We start from the raw sequence: 23011 nt of genomic DNA on the forward strand, positions 1-23011 counted from the left end.
TTCAGAGTAGTGGAGAGTGCTTTTCCCAATATTTATTTTCCCCTCATTCCATAGTAATACAATGGTTAGCCAGGAAAATGGTCACCCAGAATAAAGTTCATTCTTGCTTCAAATGTATCTCTTTGCCCCTTCTTATTTGTTACTCCCTCCATCTTGCTGCCTGGAGCAGAGATCCTCCCTTGGATAATGAAAATTAGGGCTGCATCCTAGAAATGTCACCAGGGTGGCAAGCTAGAAGTAGAGTCCTGGGTCCCAAGGACTTTATGGATCAGAGCTGCTGTACCAATCCTGTACTGCCAAGTTCCAGAGACAGAGAAAGAACTTCTACCTTGTTTAAGCCATTGATGTTTTGACTTGCTCAATTATATCCTAATGTATACATCCAGTACCCATCTGCAAAATTCTAGTTATTTACTCAACATTCATTTAAGCTTTTCCTATTATGAAGCAGCCTGGTGGCTGAGTGAGATTGCCCACACACCCCAAATATAGATGGTGCCTTGACTGATTTAAGGCTAGTCTGGGTAATTTCAACATGCGGGACTGATTGGTTCAGTCATGAGTGCCCAAACCAACCACTTATGGCATTCCCTTATGGCCCCAGTGGTTGTTTCAGGTATTATAAAATAATGTGAGGCTTGAGAGAGGCTCCCTCTCCCCAGAGATGTGACCCTAGATATAAAGTATATTGCTTTAGAGAAATCAGGCTGAAGATATAGCTGGCTTGTGGAGGAAGGTAGAATCAAGAAAATTACAAGGAAATGGTGCTTTCCCTCAGATTGGACCAACCCAAAAGCCTGACCAACTTGTGGTCTTCTCAGGAAAGTGAGCCAAAAAATTTCTTGTTGTATATTTAGAGCTAATTTGAATTGGGTTTTCTGTTAATTACATCCAAAGACCTCTTAACTGATATACCTTTCAGTGGCTTCAGTATTATATCAATACCCAATAATGCAGATCAACATTTCTAAAGAAGTATTTTTGATAGGAAGCCCTAATTTAACAAAGCTTTTTCACACTGTTTAACACTGTTGCTTTATTTTCTTACTTTATTTTCAAAGTCTTTGAAGGATAATCTCAGAAAGGCTGAAGAGTATGATTAAAATTTGAAAGTATAGTTTATCATTTCTGGAAACACTCTGTTTTTCTTATGTTGTGTCATTCCTGTATTTATTTGCCAATTTCTCAGATTACTTTTGTACTGGCTTGTTTCCTTTCCTCTATTTTCTCCTCTAGCCCTTGAAGGTAGGCATGTCTTAAAACTCGGTCAAAAAGCATAAGAGACTGTTAAAAACTGAGAACAAACTGAGGGTTGATGGGGGGTGGGAGGGAGGGTAGGGTGGGTGATGGGTATTGAGGAGGGCACCTTTTGGGATGAGCACTGGGTGTTGTATGGAAACCAATTTGACAGTAAATTTCATATATTAAAAAAAAAAAATTAAAATAAAAAAAAATAATAATAAATAAATAAATAAATAAAAAATAAAACTCGGTCAAGATGGTACTGTAGTTGTCCCCAAGCAGTCTTACCACTTAGAGGCAGGTCAAGTTCACACAGTCTGAAAGAATATACAAAGCAACCTTTTACTTCTAGCATTGGAGATACAGGAGTGACTCCTCTGTTTTCTTCTATCAGTTTCTGCTCCCCAGATTCTCTCACTGGGGCCAGACCTCAACCTCTCCTTCCCCTACCTCCTTGTCAGAGAAGCCTCCTCCCCTGAAACTACAGAGTTTTGTTTTATTTGGTTTTAATCTCCCTTTCTCTTGGCTCTGGGAACCCATTGCTTCCTGTGCCAATTGTCAGTCTTTTGACCTAGTCAGGTTTCTTGCCAGATGGGATTGGGGTTTCCAACCCCAGAGGCTCCAGATGGAAAGAGGAAAAAGAGGCCTTCTTAGTGGCCTGCCTTCAGGTTGTGGTGTCTGTATAATAATTAGATCGTTCAGGGTCCTTGATTTAATATGAAGTCTTTCTCAGAGGTGCTTCTCACTCTCCTGACTTCAAATAGTCACCTTCCCAATTCATGTCTTGGAGCCCTCTCTTTGGATCTCATGCCTCCGTTTCTTCCTTCACCAGGAGGCATGGTAGCCACCTAAATGCAGTGTACCTAAAACCAGACTAATCCTTCATCTGAAATTAGCTTTTTCTCAGAAGCCTTTCTATTTTTTTTTTCATATGAGGTATAGTTGATGCACAATGTTAATTAGCTTCAGATGTACAACACAGTGATTCTACCATATGTTGTGCTGTGGTCACCATGGGTGTAGCTGCCAGCAGTCACCATGCAACAGTATTACAGCACTATTGACTGTATTCCCTATGCTGTACCTTCCATCCCTGACATTCTCTCAGCCTCTTAATTTCAAAACTTTGAAGTTGTCCTTATCTGCTACTTTCTAGTGCATTTACCCTACAACCAAATTGTAATTTCATCCCTTGTGATGTATTCAAGGAACACTACCCTGGCACAGATCTTCACAATTTCATATCTGGATGACTACACTTAATGTTCTAACTTGTCATCCTGTCTCTAACCCTCCAGTCTGCTTTATGTGTGAATCCTGAAATATTGCCTTTCTAAGAATCTTTAAAGACTCCTTTAAACTTTTATTCCCAGTATTCAGGCCTCCCAGATTGGTTCTTTACTCAGCTCTCCGAACCCATCTCCCTCCACTTGCTTACATCAATCAGCAAAGTGGTACACTCATTTCTTCCAATGGCCATGTTCCCATCTTCTTTGCTCATATCCTTCCCTTTCTGAAATGGCCTCTTCCTTCTTACCCATTGTTTAATCCCATTTCTCCTTTAAGGCTATGCTCAAGTTCTGCTTCCTCAAAGAAGTAGTTGCTGAGCTGGTGTATGGAGGTCCCCTCTTTCCACTCTTTCTTTCTTTCCTTTCTTTTTCTTTCTTTCTTTCTTTCTTTCTTTCTTTCTTTCTTTCTTTCTTTCTTTCTTTCCTTTCTTTCCTTTCTTTTTCTTTCTTTCTTTCTTTCTTTCTTTCTTTCTTTCTTTCTTTCTTTCTTTTTCTTTCTTTCTTTCTTTCTTTCTTCTTTCTTTCTTTCTTTCTTTCTTTCTTTCTTTCTTTCCTTCCTTCCTTCCTTCCTTCCTTCCTCCTTCCTTCCTTCCTTCCTTCCTTCCTTCCTTCCTTTCTTTCTTTCTTTCTTTCTTTCTTTCTTTCTTTCTTTCTTTCTTTCTTTCTTTCTTTCCTGGAGTCAGATGTGTATCAGGCCAGCCTAACAGAGGACATCCAGCCTTCAGCCAGTGCAGGAAATGCCTGCAAGATGTTTGACCTCATCCCTGAACAATCTAATTATTATACAGTCACCACAACCTGAAGGCAGGCCACTAAGAAGGCCTCTTTTTCCTCTTTCCATCTGGAGCCTCTGAAACCCCAATCCCATCTGGCAAGAAACCTGACTAGGTCAAAAGACTGACAATTGGCACAGGAAGCAATGGGTTCCTAGAGCCAGGAGAAAGGGAGATTAAAACCAAATAAAACAAATCTCTGTAGTTTCAGGGGAGGAGGCTTCTCTGACAAGGAGGTAGGGGAAGGAGAGGTTGAGGTCTGGTCCCAGTGAGAGAATCTGGGGAGCAGAAACCGATAGAAGAAAACAGAGGAGTCACTCCTGTATCTCCAATGCTAGAAGTAAAAGGTTGCTTTGTATATTCTTTCAGACTGTGTGAACTTGACCTGCCTCTAAGTGGTAAGACTGCTTGGGGACAACTATAGTACCATCTTCTCCTTTCTAGAATGTGAATACAATGTAACAGAGCGCTGGCTGGAAATAAAAGGCATACTCAATGGGTTTAACTGAAGAGTTTAAAAAGGGACTGGTTTGGGGCACCTGGGTGGCTCAGTCAGTTAAATGTTCAACTTTGGCTCAGGTTATAATCTCGCGGTTTGTGAGTCTGAGCCCCGTGTCGGGCTCTGTGCTGACAGCTCAGAGCCTGGAGCCTGCTTTGGATTCTGTGTCTCCCAATCTCTCTGCCCCCTCCCCTGCTCATGGTCTGTCTTTCTCTCTCTCAAAAATAAATAAACATTAAAATTTTTTTTAAACAAGGACTGTTTTCAGAGGGGTGGACAGGGTTAAGGGACGAAACAAAGGCTAGATTGACAATAGCTGTTAAAACCATAGGTCTGAAGAAGCAAGGAAAGCGAGCAGTGTCAACAGAGACCTGAGGAAGAGACACTACCCAGCAGTAGCTATGGCCATGGAGTAACACAGCCCTGCCAGAACAACACAGGATGGTAGGGAATGAATTCCCATAGCTCTCCCTTACTCCCATTATTAGAAGTACTGCTTCTCTTTGGCCATTCCCAGTGGAAAGCCATAGGGTAAGGGAATACAGAGCATGCATTCCGTTGGGGCCATCTTTCTAAGGCACAGAAAGCAGGACAGAGAAGAGCAGACAATATATCTGTGGTGAGGAGACAGACCCAAAATACCTAGCACATTGGAATTATAACTGTTTGTCCTCTGTTCTGAATCCCATAACTTTTGCTGCTTATTTCAATTTTTGACAAACATCTCCTGAGTGCTTTCCAAAAGTACTTTGGGATGATAATCAAACGTGGGTCCCTTAAGAGCTCAAATCTGGTGGACAAGCACTGGACACTTAGAATTTGCCATACTTTTGGTGGGTGCTTTCGATTGCACATTTTCAGATTGCAGGTGCAGATATGTGTTCAGATCCTTTTCTTATGATGTGAGATTTATATCAGTTTCCATATACAACTAGAATGTTGGTCCAGATACTGTGGCAAATCTAGTGACAACTCAATGGCTTTTGCAAGAATTATCTCTGAATCACGTAGTTGTGGCTCTTTGTTCTCTACTCTTGTCACTCTTCATTCTTGTAACCCTACTTTCTCTGTTAACTGTTGAACTCTCTGTGTGTCTCACTCTCAGATTCCCTGAGAAGATTAAATTGTGCCAGCTTGTCCCTCTCTGTCCCTATTAAAATGAGTCCTTCTATAAGCCACTTCAAAGGGTAACTTTTTATTATGTTTAGTCTATAGATGAAGCACTAACGCCTGAGTAGCCAGGTCACATGACATAAGTATGGCACCTGTAATTATGTCATTAATGGCTGTCCAAAATCTTCTGAACATTCTCTCCCCATAATCCTAGTTATTCATGGTGGAAATCCTGTCTTTTTCACATAGAACCATTTCCCTTCCTCAGATTTCCTTCTTGTTGGGGTGCAGAAATGCGTTGTAGATTCTGTTCATCAGACTTAAGACTTTGTTGCAGGGGCACCTGGGTGGCTCAGTGGGTTAAGCATCAGACTCTTGGTTTTGGCTCAGGTCATGATCTCATGGTTCATGCGATCAAGCGTCATTTCAGGCTCCGCACTGACAGGGCAGAGCACTCTCTCTTTCTCAAAATAAACGAATAAACTTTTTTTTAAAAAACTGTTTCAAAATGGAGGGGAAGAGGGCAAGGGTAGGGTATGCATTTTGCTGGTGCAGATCCTGGCAAAGATAGTGTGGTTCTGGAGCTGGTGGAGTGAGCCAGAAACAGAAGTAGAAATGAGCATTCACTTCTGCTTTTACTCTGTATCCAAGTTCCAAATGGCCTTTAGCCTCCCTGAAGATGAAGCCTTTATACAAAGAAAAGGTCATCAAGACAGTTGTGGACATCTAACAGCCAAGGCAAACTTTTTAAAATGCAAAGGCTTTCTTGTGCCTCTGCCATTGCCAAAGGAAGACATGACCTGGCTTTCCTGCTGTTCTGGGAGGAAGATGAGAGATGGGTAGGGAGAGCCCAGTGCACAGCTGGGTCCAATCTACATCAGCCAATTCCCAGCTGACCCTAAGATACATTGAGCTAGTCTAGCCCATCCCAGCCTGCATCAGTGGACCCCAAAACGCAGGAGCAAGTCTAAGCAAGCTCAGCAGTGCCCAGATCAGCCAACCCCTAGGTAACCAGCTGAGATCAGCAGAGCTGCATATCTCCTCCCTGTTAAAATCAGCCTGGGCTGCCTGGGTGGCTCAGTTGGTTGACCATCTGACTCTTGATTTCAGATCAGGTCGTGATCTCGAAGTTCATCAGATCAAGCCCTGTGTTGGACTCTGTGCTGAGCATGGAGCCTATTGTATTCTTTCTTCTCCCTCTGCCCTTCTCCCCAGCTTGCACACCCTCTTTCTCTCTCTCTCCCTAAAAAATAAAAAGAAATCATTAAAAATATGACTATGAATACAAATACATCATTTCCCATAGCAATCCATGAGTATCTGGGTCTGGTGTGCTGTTTCCTGCCTGTGCTGCCACCACTTGGCACAGTGGACCAATGTGACACAGAGAATCATGGCTATCACTTTGCCCCCTTCAGAATGCCAACACTTTGCTGGTTACCTCAGACTGAAGGGGATACCACTAAGCATCCAGCCCAGAACCAAATGGTTGCTGGCAATAGGCACAGACCTCAGTGGAGGTGGGGAAGGGGAGACTGTAAGACCTTGGCCAACAACTTTCCCTTTCTTGAGTAAAATTTTATTCTGAGGCCCTGGAGGCCTCGTCTTGCCCACAAAGGTCACGGAAAACTCCCCATTCTCAGCTCCCCTCCTGAGTTTATATCTGGCTGGCCTTTTAAAGTGTATGTGTGTTGGGAAGGAAGGTGCTAAAGGGGTTATAAAGGGCCCCACAATGGGTTTCAACTTACTTTTCTAATTTACCTTTGAAAACTAAGGAAGAAGCAAGTGGTATTTTCAGTCTTCACATTTCAAGACTGTACAGTCTACTTGTAAGCAAAGAAAGCATTATTTTCTTTTTTTAATGTTTTTTAGTTTTTAAAAAATATTTATTTTTGAGAGAGAGAGAGCCACTGAGCATGAGTGGGGGAGGGGCAGAGAGAGAGGGGGAGACATAGAATTTGAAGCAGTCTCCAGGCTCTGAGCTGTCAGCACAGAGCCTGACATGGGGCTCAAACTCACAAACTGTGAGATCATGACCTGAGCCGGAGTTGGTCACTTAACCGACTGAGCCATCTAGGCACCCTAGAAAGCATGATTTTCAAACTATTTCCAGCACATAGTGCTGAAATGTTTGATGGCGCAGAAGCCCTTCAGGGTGCAGCTGTTCAGAATGAGGATCTTAGGGGATGTTGGAATACTGGGCCATGTGACAATCTCCTCAATGTAGAGCCTAGTCCTTGAGCCATATAGGGGATCCAAGCCTTGTCCAGGTGAATGAGCAGCTCAATCTTGTTGACAATCTGTTGGGGGAAGGGAGTGGATTGAGTGAAGGGACGAACAGGTGGAGCACAGAAGATTCTTAGAGCAATGAGACTATTTTGCATATATTACAATGGCGGATACATATTATTATACTTTGTCAAAACCCACAGAACTACAACACCAAGAGTGAACCCTAATGTAAACTGTGGACTCTGGGTGATGATGTGACAATGTAGGTTCCCCACTTGGAATAAGTGTATTAATTTGGTGTCCAATGTTAATAATGAGAGGGTTGTATATATGTGAGAACATGTTTTAGGGAGATTTCTGTACTTTCTGCTCAATTTTGCTGTGAACCTAAAACTGATCTAAAAAATAAAGTTCATTAATTAAAAAAATATATTAAACCTATTGAAAAGTTGCAAGTACAGTGCAGATAACATTTTATCCTGAACTATTTGGGAGTAAGTTGCCAACCTGATGCCCATCACCCCCAGATACTTTAGAGGGTGTCTGTAGGACATTCTTCTACATAGTCCTAATATAATCATCAAAATCGGGAAATTGACATTGATACTACTACCTAATCCTGAGACCCCATGAAATTTCATCAATTGCTCCAGTAATATCCTTTAAAACAAAATAAAGGATACAATTCAGGAAAAGAAGAAAAAAGAATTTAAAGGCCTTGAATCAATTTTAATGGGTGTCATATCTGAGGAAAAATAATCAGAAATATGAAAACTGGAGACCATTAATAAAGAGCGGAAAATTTCCAACTCTTTTCTTGGGCTTAAAGATTCTGAGAAAAGAATGAAAAGAAAAGAAAGCTAAATGTTTAAAACAAGTTGAGCTGATGATTGACATTATAAGAAAGATTCAGTCTTCAGAAGATGCATCAAAACAAATAAAGGTGCAAGTAGCTACAACGAAAACAGCCTTCAATATACATGACAGGAGTGAAAATCAACTTCAGAAGCACTAAAAGATGCTTTGAATGAGAGTTCTGATGTTCAGGAAAGCATAAAGCTGTACTCACAAAAAACTGAAGAGAAGAGTGGCCAGATGAATCCAACAAAAAGAAAACATTAGAAAATGCTCAAGTGCACATGGGGCAACTTCTAAATGGTAGAGAATGTCAGAGCAAGACTCTAGCGAGCATGTGCTGAAGATGGGAGATGGGGCTGCCCTTCTTGGAAAACCCAGCGCAGATGGTGGGAACTTGGACCTGGATGTAGCGACTACATTAGAAAATGACCACCTCTTAGAAGATGAACAAAAGGAGTTTTGAAGAAATGGATTGAAACAGCTGAATTAAATACTTATTTAAAATCTCTCAGGGGTGCCTGAGTGACTCAGTTGGTTGAATGTTTGACTTCGGCTCAGGTCATGATCTCACAATTTGTGAGTTCGAGCCCTATGTCAGGCTCTGTGCTGACAGCTCAGATCCTGGAACCTGCTTTGAATTCTGTCTCTCCCTCTTCTCTGCCCCACACCCACTTGTGCTCTGTCTCTGTCTCTCTCTCAAAAACAAATAAACATTAAAAACATTAAAAAATAAAACAAAATAAAATCTCTCAAAGAGGGGTGCCTGAGTGGCTCAGTCGGTTAAGCGTCCAACTTCAGCTCAGGTCATGATCTCATGGTTTGTGGGTTCAAGTCCCGCATCAGGCTCTCTGCTTACAGCTCAGAGTCTGGAGCCTGCTTCAGATTCTGTGTCTCCCTCTCTCTCTGCCGCTCCCCTGCTCATGCTCTGTCTGTCTTGCTGTCTGTCTCTCAAAAAAAAAAAAAAAAAAAAAAAAAAAAGAATCACTGCTATAAGGCCATGGATAGGTTGGCTAACTGGCTCTTGGGGATGAGGGTGGATTATTCCAGGGAGCTATCTATTCCAGCTGACTATCTATTGTGTGGTGTAAATACTCCCACCAAGGCCAATTTTAAGTTACTAATGTGGAGCTAATGGGGAGAAATGTGCATAATCATCTCTCAGGAGCTCCCGAGGGCCATTCCAACACCACCTTTAGGGGTTCTTGACCAGGAAGTTACACCAAGGGGTAAGAAAGCAATATATTATATCTCAGGCTTTTTACATACCACAGATTCAATTCCTCAGAGACTATAAGGAAAACCTAACATTAATGATCTACCATTTCATCAGCTTTTGCTTGTTCCACTCTGTTTTTAAAGTTTTTTAAAGTTTATTTTATTATTTATTTTGAGAGAGAAAGAGAGAGAGAGTGAGAGGAGCACAGAGAGAGAGGGAGAGAGAGAGAGAATCCCATGCTGGCAGTGCAGAGCCCCATGTGGGGCTTGAACCCACTAACCATGAGATCATCATGTGAGCCAAAACTGAGAGTTAGAGGTTTAAAGTTCCTGAGTCACCTGAGTTCCCCAACTCTGTCTTTAAAACTAAAATTTATTTTAAAATATCAGTCTTATATAGGATTATTCTTGTTTTCCACTTTCCTAATAATATTTGAAATTAGCTCCTTTTTGAAATAAAAAATTTTCTGAGGCATATCAGTCTTATAACTAGAGTAAATTCAGTCTTTGGTATATAGAAATAAACTTTGAGTTTCAAATGTCTCCGGTTGTGACCACTGTCACAATAGTACATACTATGGGGGAGTGTTAAACAGAAACAACTGATCCTGACATCATCTAGAAATAGAAGAAAAGGAAAAAATTCACTTGTGAAAGTCATTTTTAAATAAAATACATTTATGGGGTGCCTGGGTGGCTCAGTCAGTTAAGCATCAGACTCTCAGTATCAGCTCAGGTCAGGTTTGTGGAAGCAAGTCCTATGTCGGGCTCTGTGCTGACAGTGTGGAGCCTGCTTGAGATTCTCTCTCTCCCTCTCTCTCTGCTCCTCCCCTGAACATGCACTCTCTCTCAAAATAAATAAATAAACTTTAAATAAACTATACTCTCCCTTGAATTATAATCCTTTAGAGCTTATATTTAAGCAACTGTATAATCACTTAACAGATAAAGCAGAGAAGCTAAATAAGAGAAAATTCAAAATCACGTTATAAGAGAGATTTAAAAAAATGCTGTTTCTGGATCAATAGAAGAGACTTGTTAAATAGCAATACAAAATATAATACACTACCTAGAAATCATATAAGATGGAAACAATTTGCTAATAAGATTCATACTTTTGTAGTGTGCATTTAGAAAACCTGTCTAAGAATTATACTCCTATTAAGTTTCTGTTTGAGCTACTGTATAATCAACTAAACAATAAAACCAAAGGAGGAAAAAAATTCATTTTAAAAGACAAAAACCTCATGTGTTCCTGACTTATTTTAATGAACTTATTAATAAAAACAAAAATACTGAAATACTAACTATGCAATTAATTTTCAAGATTCACATTTTAAAAATCTATCGTTGTAAAACATTATCCTAAGAATGTATAATCCTATTAAGGTTCCATTTGAGCCATTGCATAATCACTTAAAAGAAAAAAATCTAGGGGTGCCTGGGTGGCTCAGTTGGTTGAGCATCCGACTTCAGCTCAGGTCATGATTTCACGGTTTGTGGGTTCGAGCCCTGCATCAGGCTCTGTGCTGACAGCTTGCTCAGAGCCTGCAGCCTGCTTCAGATTCTGTGTCTCCTTCTCTCTCTCTGTCCCTTCCCCGCTCATGCTCTGTCTCTCCCTGTGTCTCAAAAATAAATAAATGTTAAAAAAATTTTTTTTAATCTAATTTGCTTTAGTAGAGTGAAAAAAAGTAATCAGCAGTAGTCTTGGATCTTCAGAAGTGGACTCATGGAAAGCGGGATTGATCATTTCAGAAGGTGATTCATGTTGCCTTCATGCTATGTGGACAAGAGACTGAGTCTGGCCTTGGTGCAGACACTTTTTGTGGCCAGCAAAGGATGTGCTGGGTCGGGAAATCCCCAGGAGGAGGGTGGAAGTGATTCCTGATGACCTTCAGCCTCACCTTCCAAAATAAGGGGAAAATAGGGGACCTCCCTAGGAATTTCCCTCTGTCTCCTTTGCAATATCCGAACCCTGACAGGAGGATGAGGGGGAAACTGTCTAGGTCAGAGGTTCCCAGTTCAGGTGGGATGTTGAACAAAAAAAAGATCCTGAACCTGTGTCAGTGTGAACAGCACCAGTACGAGTTCTGTCTTGCTCCTGGAGGGGGTCTGTATGGATGGAATTGGCCTGATGGAGGGACCCCTTTTCTGGAATCCTGACCTCGTGGGAGTATCATCTTGTCCACATAGGACATTTGACTCTGGATGCCCACATCACAGATGATCCTTTTTCCTCAGGAGTCTGGCCATCCAGAGGATTCCCTAGTGATCCTCTCAGGCCTCTGCCAATGATCTCATTTGGAATGTAAGGAAAATAAGGATCTTTCCCCAAATGTCTCAATGCATGTATTTTCTCTTCTTAAATTATCAAGATTTATCTCAGCCAACAGAACTCCCAGCAACGATTATCATGAGCCTTTCTTTCATGGGGAAATAAACTAGCTTTGATAATAATCAGAAATTCTTTTGAATTTTTCTGGAAGAATTTTTGTTTCTATTTTATAGGTGTTCCACTCTTCACACACATGGGTGATCTTCACATCTGCTTTAAAAAGGCTCTCCTCTTGGGGTGCTTGACAGGCTCAGTTGATGGAGGGTATGATTCTTGATCTCAGGGTTGTGAGTTCAAGCCCCATGTTGGGTATAGAGCCTACTTAAAATTAAAAAAAAAATTTAAATATGTATTTTAAAAAGGTTCTCCTCTATCTTTGCAGGGTAAATTCTCTCCATATTGGCTATTTAGCAGAAATTAATTTCTTTTTCTTGATACAACTCAGAAAGAAATTTCTGCCAGAGCTTTGACCTTTCCCTTTAAGTGTTTTTTTCTAAAGGCAATGACACTCACTTGGAGACTTCTAATATGATCTTTAAATGCATCAATTATCTTCTTCAGTTAATTTAGTGGATATTTGAGGGGGGAGTTCCTTGAGAGTTTTTAATGTTTATTTTATTTTTGAGAGAGAGAGAGACAGAGAGAGAGAGAGCATGAGCAGAGGATGGGCAGAGAGAGAGGGAGACACAGAATCTGAAGCAGGCTCCAGGCCCTGAGCTGTCAGCACAAAGCCCAACGTGGGGCTCTAACCCATGAACTGTGAGATCATGACCTGAGTCAAAGTCGGACACTTAACCAGTTAAGCCACCTAGGCACCCCGGAGGTGATTCTTAACCTTCCTTGTGCATCAGAATCACAAATGCCTGGGCTCTTGCTCCCAGAGATTCTGATTTAGTTAGTTGGGGTGATACCTGACATCCTACTTTTCAAAGCTTTTTAATGTGTAGCCAAGGTTCAGAACCACTAAACTTTAATCAGACTTTGATCTGTTTATTGTGAAACAGACCTTTAGGTATTACCTTAATAATTATTTAAGGAAAAACAAACGGACCTCATCAAGTCCTGAATTCTTATCCTCTGGGACCTCTCTCCCTGAGGCAAGTAAAAACAGTATGGGAAAAGATTGCCATACACAGAGACTGCCTTACACAGAGCTACAGGCATTTCACAGCTGGAAATCCCTCCTGAGTATACTTGGCTGTTATTCACTCTCCTTACCATTGGGTATCTAATAATTATCATAGAATGGTTTCTTTATGTTGGATGCTGCTTTAGACATAGGTCTCTGGTACTAACTTGTTTTAAATAAATGGTTCCCTTTTTTTTCCCCACAAGATTTTAAACCCTAGGCAAAATAAAACATTTTAATTGTTATTCAGCTTTTTGTTTAGAGCTTTGCTGAGTAAACAGAGTAACAATATGTTTGGAATTTATTTTGTGTGAAGCATAGGGGTCAAAGAATTGGGTACTTGGTAGGGTGGCCATAGACAGTGGCTTTGCCACAGCTCCATTAAAGACACATAATGGAATCATGTGGGTTTCTCCTTATATATGCCTTGGATGCTAGGAACCTCTGTGCTTCATCATTCAGTGGTACTGCCCTGTAATAGGTTAACCATATGTTTCTGTGCTTTCTTTGTGTTCAGTTCTGCAGAGTGTGGAACCAACTAAAAGCTCATTAATGTAATTTAATAATTTTAAGATTAACATAATTTACCTTTGACGGCAGTGTACAAATTGCAGTCCAGTCCAGGATAAGGCCCAATGGGTTAACTTAAGACACCAAGCTCTCTAGAGAGAACCTATAAGTCATTTCACTTTTGAGAGGGTATTGAGGAAAACGTGAGCCTTTGGAAAGGCCAGCAAGATTCACTCTTTCCAGCCACAAAGACTAGTTCACTGCTTGGGGAAGGACCACAGAGCTCTGACCATTGAAGAGGGCCATTCGCTTTAAATTAGTTCCACTTATTAAAATTGACAAGTTTGGCAGTTCAAATATCATTGCACTTAATGAAAAAAAATTTCCCTCTGAATATTTTGACGTAGTAAATGAAATTGTTCTCACAGATCATTCATCTATTCTCTGATTCAATAAATCCGTAGTATGTGGCCTTAAGGAGCTCACAGAGGGAGAAGGCAAGCTCTATTAATAAATTACATTAAAATGTCTAAAGTGCAATAGAAAAAGTAGAACAAGGCACCATGAGATCATACATGATAGGGATGATTAATTTTGTTTACTTTTAGGGAAGAAGTCATAGGGGCGATGATATTGTAGTAGGTGGATAATATGTTTGTGTGAACCATGGCTTGCCTTTTCTCTGGACAGCTTGATAGCAATGGTGGAAACGTAAAAAATGAAAATTACCAATTTCATTCATTTTATGCTTTGTATAGCCTTTGAAGAAAGAGAGGCTTAGCCAATAATTTCGAAGCTTGAAACACATTTTTTTTTTCCTGTGATGTCCCAACAGGGCCTCTGTTACCCGAGCACAACTTCCTCCTCAAAGCAGGCAACTGGGAATCAGATATGACAACATACAGAATAACACATATGTGAAAACATACTTAGGACGTTTTTGAGAAGTATTTAATGAACTTAAGAACAGGACTGTTACCACACATATCAATCACACATTGGTTTTATTCAGAGTGGAGGTTTACAGCTTTGCTGTTACTACAAGTGTAAAAAAAGATAACTGCATGGTGCCATGCAAAAGTAGCCTTGGAGTAGCAAAGAATGAAGATGACTCAGAAAGGGATAGGATTCTAGGATGCCTGGGTGGCTCAGCCAGTTGAGCGTCTGACTCATGCTCAGGTCATAATCTCATGGTTTATTGGTTCAAGCCCCACATCAGGCTCTGTGCTGGCAGTGCAGAGCCTGCTTGGGATTCATTCTCTCTCTCTCTCTCTCTCTCTCTCTCTCTCTCTCTCTGCCTCTCCCCTGCTCATGCTCCCTTTCTCTCTCAAAATAAGTAAATAAACATTAAAAAAAAAAGAAGAAGAAAGGATTCAAATCTACATTCAGTACACAGAGACTTCAGTGATAGTATGTGTGGCTCAAGGGGAGTCTTACCAAGAGGAGTCTTCTCTTTAGCTAGTGGTGACTGTAAAAGTCAAGCTGTTTGGTAAGAAAGTCAAGAAATATGGGAGGTTATAGTAGGGGCAGAGACCAAAGAGGGGAGGAAAGCATACAGAAACCTAGGGAAGTTCAGCAACAGTAAAGGTGACAGATGGCAAAAGCCATGGGAGCACTGGAGCCTTAAGGAGCATGTAATCTTAGTGTGAAAATGCTGGCTCTGGAGTAGCTCTGGACAAGCAGGAACACTCACATGCCCCTTCCTTTTATAAGGCCATTACTCTACCACTTTGAAAACACACTTTGGCTCTATTGGAGGGACATCTAGGAAAAGGACAAAACAGGCTCAATTTACTTTAATAATATGTGTATGTATTACTCTTCAGATCTTGCTGAAGGTGTCTTGCTGAAGGCACACACAAAAAATTACACATAGCTCAGCAGTCTCAGAAAGAGGCAAGAAGGTGTGGTGAGAAATCAGTGGGCTTCTATTAGAGTAACAGTTAACTGTGGAGAGGTGTGACAGAACCCATACAGTGGGCATTCAAAAGAAGCCAAACCACTGTATACGTTTCCAAGGAAAATCTGGTTCGAGTATACTATTTAATTGATAAAACAAATGATTTTTTCAAGGAAATGCTGGTAGCTGAGCTCTGTACTTTTTGAAAAGTGTCTTTGATATTTCAAACAAGAGTAGGTATTAAAAGCATAGCTATACTTGGTAGAAAATGTCAGCAAATCCTAAAACTGCAGAATAAGTTGGTGGCTTTTTTAAAGAACTCATTTCTGAGCAAAATCTCTCCCTTGGACCATTTTAGCAAGCTGATGTAACTAGGTTATTTTAGCCAGGCAGTCTCTTTTTTCCTATAGCAGGTGCATGTGAATTAGGTGTGTAGAACTTAGGAAGAATAAGGACAGACTGGCTAGTCTTTTGCAGACAGGCTCCCTCAAATTAAATTTCAATGATTGGAAAATGCCATTTTCTTAAAGAGTTCAAAATGTCACATGAGTTTCTATTCCTTTATATAAAGAATACAAACTCATGCATTAACAAAGATTCTGTTCCCACCAATTTTTATCAACTTCTGATATCATTAGTTTAAGATTATTCTGGGAGCATAGCAAAACAAAATTATTTTATTATCAGACTATTGTTGAGCTTGCTACCAAACAAGTAGGTTAGTGTCTTCACCTTTCCATTTTATTTCCTATACAACCTCCCGAAATCTATCTATCTATCTATCTATCTATCTATCTATCTATCTATCTATCTATAGATATGCAAATACATATGAAAAAAATATAGGGGCACCTGGGTGGCTCAGTTGGTTGAGTGTCCGACATTGGCTCAGGTCATGATCTCACAGCTCGTGGGTTCGAATCCCGTGTCAGACTCTGTGCTGACAGCTTGGAGCCTGGAGCCTGCTTTGGATTCTGGGTCTCCCTCTCTCTCGGCCCCTAACCCACTTGCATTCTGCCTCTGTCCCTCTCAAAAATAAACAAACATTAAAAATATATATATATAGATATGAAAATGGATATTTATATTTGTATGAAGATATTTTCAGATACTTTCTAATGTTTTTAGAAAGTCCTATGGGGGCGCCTGGGTGGCTCAGTCGGTTAAGCGTCCGACTTCGGCTCAGGTCACGATCTCGTGGTCCGTGAGTTCGAGCCCCGCGTCGGGCTCTGGGCAGATGGCTCAGAGCCTGGAGCCTGTTTCCGATTCTGTGTCTCCCTCTCTCTCTGCCCCTCCCCCGTTCATGCTCTGTCTCTCTCTGTCTCAAAAATAAACGTTAAAAAAAAATTAAAAAAAAAAAAAAGGAAAGTCCTATGAAATAAATAACTTAAGTAGTAATAGAATTGATTATCTCATATAGCAAGAAGGCTCAAGGTTAAGTCAGAGGTGCAATGATGACATCAAAGATGCAGCTTACTTCTACCTTTTTGCTTGGCCATCCTCTTATGCTCTCTTCAGCTAACAACTGTCATGATCCCAAGACGGCAATCACAGTACCAGACACCATGTACAAATGCAATGACATCTAGCCGCGGGAGGGACTGTTTCTTTTTGTATGTTTCTCTTTCATTGTTTGTAAATATGGTTCTACTTAGGAAAGTAATGCATTTCAACAGAAAATGAATATCTTCCTTTAATGGTAAGAAAAAGCCTTTCCAGAAGTATCTTCGTAGATTTCCCATTGTATTTTATTAGCTAGATTTGCATCACAGACCCATGCTTGAATACATCACTGACCAAGGAGATTGGGACCACACTGATTATCTTAGAGCAACATCTCTTGACCTTGGTACTATTGGTGTTTTGGAAGAAATAATTCTTTGTCTGGAGGGACTAGTGAACTGTACATTGTAGAATGTTGACCAGCATCTCTCGTCTTTCCCTACTAGATGCCAATAGCACTTCTCCCAAGATGTGACAATCAGCAATGTCTCCAGACACTGCTGAATATACCCTGGGAAACAAAGTCAATCAATCACCCCACTGAGAACCACTGACTTAGGTCAATCATAACTTACTCCATGGGTCTGGGCTCACCAACCCTGAAGCACAAAGAAGGTCTGAGATCAGGATTCTGTTAACAAGAAAGAAAAAGGAAATTGTTATTTGAGAGGCAGTCAGTGGATAGGGAGCCCCATTCCCTCACCCCCCGATTTTTTCTTGTCATTTTTCAACAAACAGATCAGGGACTTACTGAAAATATGAAAGATATAAAAATGAGTTATCTGGTATTACTCAAAGAATGCTAGCTCCTGTCTAAATGCCAAGTGGATAATATAAATATCCTTATAGCCAATTGGTAATCTAGAAAATATAACCAGGGATAATTTGTGTTGAAGCACCAAAATTATGATTGGTTTGTTGGTTGTATTCTACAGGATTTAGATGTTCCTACTTTTGTCATGTTCTTGCAGCATTACCTAAGATTCTGCCATAACTCAGGTCCTATATCTAATGTTTAAGACTTTCTACTCTTATAATTTTTATTTGTCATCCATTGGTGATCAACACTTGCATCTTGGATTAAATCATTTGGTACGAAAAAGTGTGAATGTTTAAATTAATTCTAAAGCCATCTATTGAGGATCTTTTGTGTGCCAGGCATGAATACTATGAAGGAAAGTGACAAGACTGAAATACTGCATTAGAGAGTTAGAGAGAAATCTCTTTGAGGAAGTAACATTTCAGCCAAGACAAGGGGGAGAATGGAGATAGATTGAGGAAGGGGACCTGTCTGATTATATAATGGGCTGTAGGAAGGAGTTCTGATTTTATGGTAAGATCAGGAAGAAGAATGGACTTGGGAATGGTGTGTGTGTGTGTGTGTGTGTGTGTGTGTGTGTGTCTGTGTGTGTGTGAGATGAACTGCTTCCCTTTTGCCTGTTGTGGTTTTGTACTTGGAATGTAGCATGATTTTCAGCTGAGTTTTACTCCTTCTGTGCTATAATAATTTGTGGGATATGCAAACCTTTATTCTCCTTTTGTGATTTTTTTCCCCTTTCCATTTCTTAAGGCAGCATTGCTACTTGGCTTCTAGTCTCTCCAGCACAACTTAGGCCTCCTGGGTCTCTAAGAAGCCCCAACCTCTGGCTTTAAACCTGATGTTCCCACATGAGTGTCTTCAGGATCTAGGTCTATGGCCTTTTTTGGACCATTCCTTTTCATCTTACTCCATTGGCTGTGGAGAGAACATCTCCTGGGGAAAATCCCACTAGGAAAATTCTTCTGGGAACAGTAAGATCCCTCTATTTTTTCTGCCTCACTTCCAAAAACCTCTTCATAACTGTAGGAATTAAACCATTCTTAATATAGATCACTGCTGCCCTTGCAGAAAAATATTTCTAGGATTTAAAAAGAAATCACTGAACCATTACTTAATGAGTAACTTCTGAGTGTTAGGCACAGGGCTTGGCATTAGGATATAGTAATGAATAAAGCTTACTCTCCATTCTTTTGAAGTACTCCTCTGCAGGGGGTTATAATACATAAAAAAGTAGGCACCCTGGTGGCTCAGTTGATTGAGCATCTGACTCTTGATTTCGGCTCAGGTCATGATACCAGGGTTATAGGATTGAGCCCTGCGTCCAGCTCTGCACCAAGCATGGAGCCTGCTTAAAATTCTTTCTCTCCCTCTGTCCCTCTGCCCTTCTCCCTAGGTAGCGTGTGCTCTCTCTCTCTCTCTCCCTCTCTCTCAAAACTAACACAAAAACAAACAAATAAAGTGATTACTGTTACAAAATTTTGTGAAAGGATGAGTAGGGAAGTTCTGGTTTGAAGAGGCTTTAGCCACCTCCCATGTCACCCTAAATGAAAATAAAATCTAAGTAAAAACTGGACTTTCTAGGCAAAAAGTTCCCCAGTGTACTTCCCTTTTCCTCCAAAGTCCCTCATAAACATAAATTCTGGCATCTCCAGTGCTCTGTGGAGACTTTAAGCCAATACTTAAGATTGTGTCAGGGTTAACCAGTTGCAGAGAAGGGAGAGGAACCTTCTAGGCTGAGGGATGAGTAGATCCAAAGGCCCTGAGATGGAACAGAGATTGCCTGACTTGATAGAGGAGCGAACGAAATGCTTTCATTGTTTCCTGCTGAACTTCAGTAATTGGATTCCATGGAATACATAGATATTTTATTTTATTTTATTTTATTTTATTTAGTTTTTTTTTTTTTTTTTTTTTTGAGAAGGGGCTCGCTTTATTGGGGAGAGAGCAACCAACAGATGAAGGCAGTCTGGTGGGCATCCTACACATCATGCTCAAAAAGAGCACAGGAGATTCTGCTAAGAAAGATCAACTGGAACATAGGTTCCTCTGGGCAACTCCCCCAACCTCATCCCTCTGAGGAATTGGGATACTCCCAACCACTTCCTTGAAGGCAAATGTGTTCACTACAGATAGAGCCCCTTGGGGGTGCCTTCTTTTTATAAAGAACATCTTCTTTATATTTTTTGAAGTCTTCATTTGTTACTTTCATTCTACGTTCTCTCAAGGCCATCAGACCAGCTTCTGTACAGATTGCCTTGATGTCAGCCCCAGAGAGGTCATCTTTAGCCATGATCAAGTCGTCCAGGGTTACATCATTGGCCAGCATCATCCTGCTTGTGTGGATCTGAAAGATGCGCTTCTTAGTCTTTTCATCGGGCAGGGGGAACTCAATTTTCCAGTTGATGCAGCCTGGTCTGATAAGGGCTGGATCCAAAGTTTCTATTCAGTTTGTGGCCATGATAACTTTCATGTCACCCCTTGAATCAAATCCTTCTACTGGTTCAACCAACCCAACATTGTTCATTGAATTTCTCTCTTACCCCTGCAATTTGAGTCATATATTTTTGTTCCAATGGCATCAATTTCATCAATAAATATGATGGATTGTGCATGTTCTTCTGCAACTTGAAACATTCCCGAACGAGTTTGGATCCATCACCTAGGTACTTCTGAATAAGTTCAGAGCCAACCACTCTTAACAAAGTGGCTGAGATTTGGTTTGCTACTGCTTTGGCTAATAAGGTTTTACCTGTGCCAGGTGGACCATAGAGAATGACCCTCTTTGGGAGCTTTATACCCATCTCTTCATAACATTCAGGATGAGTGAGAGGAAGCTCCACAGATTCCTTAATTTCCTGGATTTGGTTGTCCAACCCCCCAATATCAGCATAGGTTTCCTGGGAGGCCTTTTCTACCTTCTACCTCCTAGGGGGGCCATGGGCCAAGGGACCCACGTCATCCATGAGCACACCTATGATGGTATGCACCTTGTGGTTGAGCAGGACTGAGCAGCCTGGTTCCAGCAGATCCTTGTCTACAAAGGAAAGAATGCTGGTGTAGTGTTTTAAGCCCACAGATGCAGACACTATGGCATGATTGTCATCAACGATCTCTTCAAACATTCTTACCAACATTGGGGTCCCCCTCAGATCATCCACCTTTGACCTTTCCCCCCTCTTGCTTTTCTTCTAAAGTCTTCATTTGTTTCTGATTTCTAATGAATTCATTCTTCATGAGAAGATGGTCTAACTTCAGTAATTTTAAGCGACGCTGAGTGTGAGGTGTCACCAGTGACAGCTTGCTGGCAGCATTTGGTCCCTTTGTTTTCTTCTTTTCTCCACTCTAGTTGGTACTTTTTTTTCTTGTCCTTGTCATCCTTTCTTGCCCCTCCAGGGCCATGACCACCACTCTGACTTTGACCCAGCTTGCCTTGGCAGCTTGAACCACCACTACTGGAAGTCCTACATAGACATTTTAAATAGAGGAGCATCAGGAATGGACATTGTTGCTTAGGTTTAGATTTCTAGTAAAAAGGCAAACATTAAGAAGGGACTTGGAAACCATTATGGCCTGGTATTAAATCTACCGAAGTGTTAATTATGATAATCAGAATGTGAAGAGTTTGGGAGGGATTGCCTCTTTTATGTGCATCAATAAGTGGGATACATATGGGGTGCCTGGGTGGCTCAGTTGGTTAAGCATCTGACTTGGGCTCAGGTCATAATCTCACGGTTCATGAATTCGAGTCCTGCATTGGGTAAGCTCAAGCCCCACTTCAGGTGAGCCCTGCTTCTCTCTCTCTACCCCTCGTGGGATCCTCTCCTCTCCTCTCCTCTCTTTCTCCCTCCCTCTCTCTGTCTCTCCCTCTCCATCCTCACTCGCACCCTGTCTCTCTCTCTCTCAAAAAAAAAGTAGGATACATATGGAAATTGTTTTGGACCATTGGGTTGGTGTTGTAGAAACCATCATCTGAAAGGTCAAAGGGCACTGAAAACAGTGTGAGCTTCTAAGGATAATATACAGGGAAAGGAGATCTCGGGATCTTGACTGGGTTTTGCCATGGCATTTCACTGGAGGAGGCTGTCAGTCATCACCCTGCATTTCTTTTATTCCCTTGTATAAGCATGCAAATCACCATAAAGTCGGTGAATCTAAAGGACTTTTTTGAAGAAATTAAAATTATTTTAAAAATTATCTGTGTAACTATCAATATATCCTTTATTCCACCTCTCTTCCCCCCACCCCCCGTGAAGAGAGTCTCTTGGTTTTTAGCTTTCAGCAGATTTTTGTGGTGCCACAGATCCAAGAAAAGGATAAGAGCTATGATTTTCTGATTTTAATACTTATTCGGCTTTATGTCCCTCACAACCCACATCTCAGTTGTGAGATATACTCATATCTGTTGGAGGTTTACTGACTTTCTCCTTCTGTTCCTCTTTAGTTTTGTTCTTCTATTTATGATGAATGAAGTTATTTCTCATGGCCGAGTAGCCTCTGCCCAGCCTCCCATCGCCACCGTCATACTACATACATGTGTTGGGGCTCAGGGCTTCCAATGACTTTTTCTAGACCTCTTGAAGTGTGTGCCTTTAACTTGGTAAACTTGAAAGCTTTTTCACTTTTTTTTTTCTTTTCTTAAAATTTTGTAATTTAATTTTTTAAATTTACATCCAAGTTAGCATATAGTGTAACAATGGTTTCAGGAGTAGATTCCTTAATGTCCCTTACCCATTTAGCCCATTCCCCCCCACCACAACCCCTCCAGTAACCCTCTGTTCTCCATATTTAAGAGTCTCTTATGTTTCGTCCCCCTCCCTGTTTTTATATTATTTTAGCTTTCCTTCCCTGTGTTCATCTGTTCTGTGTCTTAAAGTCCTCGTATGAGTGAAGTCATATGATATTTGTCTTTCTCTAATTTCGCTTAGCATAATACCCTCCAGTTCCATCCACATAGTTGCAAATAGCAAGATTTCATTCTTTCTGATTGCCGAGTAATAGTCCGTTGTATGTATGTGTGTATATATATATATATATATATATATATATATATATATACCACATCTTCTTTATCCATTCATCCATCAATGGACATTTGGGCTCTTTCCATACTTTGGCTATTGTTGATAGTGCTGCTATAAACATTGGGGTGCATGTGCCCCTTCAAAACAGCATACTTGTATCCCTTGGATAAATACCTAGTAGTGCAATTGCTGGGTTGTAGGGTAGTTCTATTTTTAATTTTTTGAGGAATCTCCATCCTGTTTTCCAGAGTGGCTGCACCAGTTTGCATTCCCACCAGCAGTGCAAAAGAGATCCTCTTTCTCTGCATCCTTGCCAACATCTGTTGTTGCCTGAGTTGCTAATATTAGTCATTCTGACAGGTGTGAGGTGGTATCTCCTTGTGGTTTTGATTTGTATTTCCCTGCTGATAAGTGATGTTGAGCATTTTTTCATGTGTTGGCTGGCTATATGGATGTCTTCTTTGGAGAAGTGTCTATTCATGTCTTTTGCCCATTTCTTCACTGGAGTATTTGTTTTTTGGGTGTTGAGTTTGATGAGTTCTTTACAGATTTTGGATGCTAACCCTTTATCT

The 23011-nt window shown here is 40.8% G+C and overlaps 2 long non-coding RNA genes and 1 pseudogene across 2 annotated transcripts in view; 1 reads left to right on the top strand and 2 right to left on the bottom strand.

Annotated features, from left to right (window-relative positions):
* LOC131517250 (uncharacterized) overlaps window positions 1-4620 on the top strand; it is a 47647-nt gene extending 43027 nt beyond the window's left edge. Inside the window, exon 5 of the long non-coding RNA XR_009264475.1 lies at window positions 4135-4620. This is a non-coding gene — a long non-coding RNA (uncharacterized LOC131517250). The remainder of the gene's footprint in view (window positions 1-4134) is intronic.
* LOC131517249 (uncharacterized) overlaps window positions 1-23011 on the bottom strand; it is a 58777-nt gene that overhangs the window by 30920 nt on the left and 4846 nt on the right. Inside the window, exon 2 of the long non-coding RNA XR_009264474.1 lies at window positions 17174-17229. This is a non-coding gene — a long non-coding RNA (uncharacterized LOC131517249). The remainder of the gene's footprint in view (window positions 1-17173; window positions 17230-23011) is intronic.
* LOC131517246 (26S proteasome regulatory subunit 4-like) lies at window positions 19348-21206 on the bottom strand (annotated as a pseudogene).

This window comes from Neofelis nebulosa, chromosome 7 (genome assembly GCF_028018385.1).
Source record: "Neofelis nebulosa isolate mNeoNeb1 chromosome 7, mNeoNeb1.pri, whole genome shotgun sequence".
Lineage (NCBI taxonomy): Eukaryota > Metazoa > Chordata > Mammalia > Carnivora > Felidae > Neofelis > Neofelis nebulosa.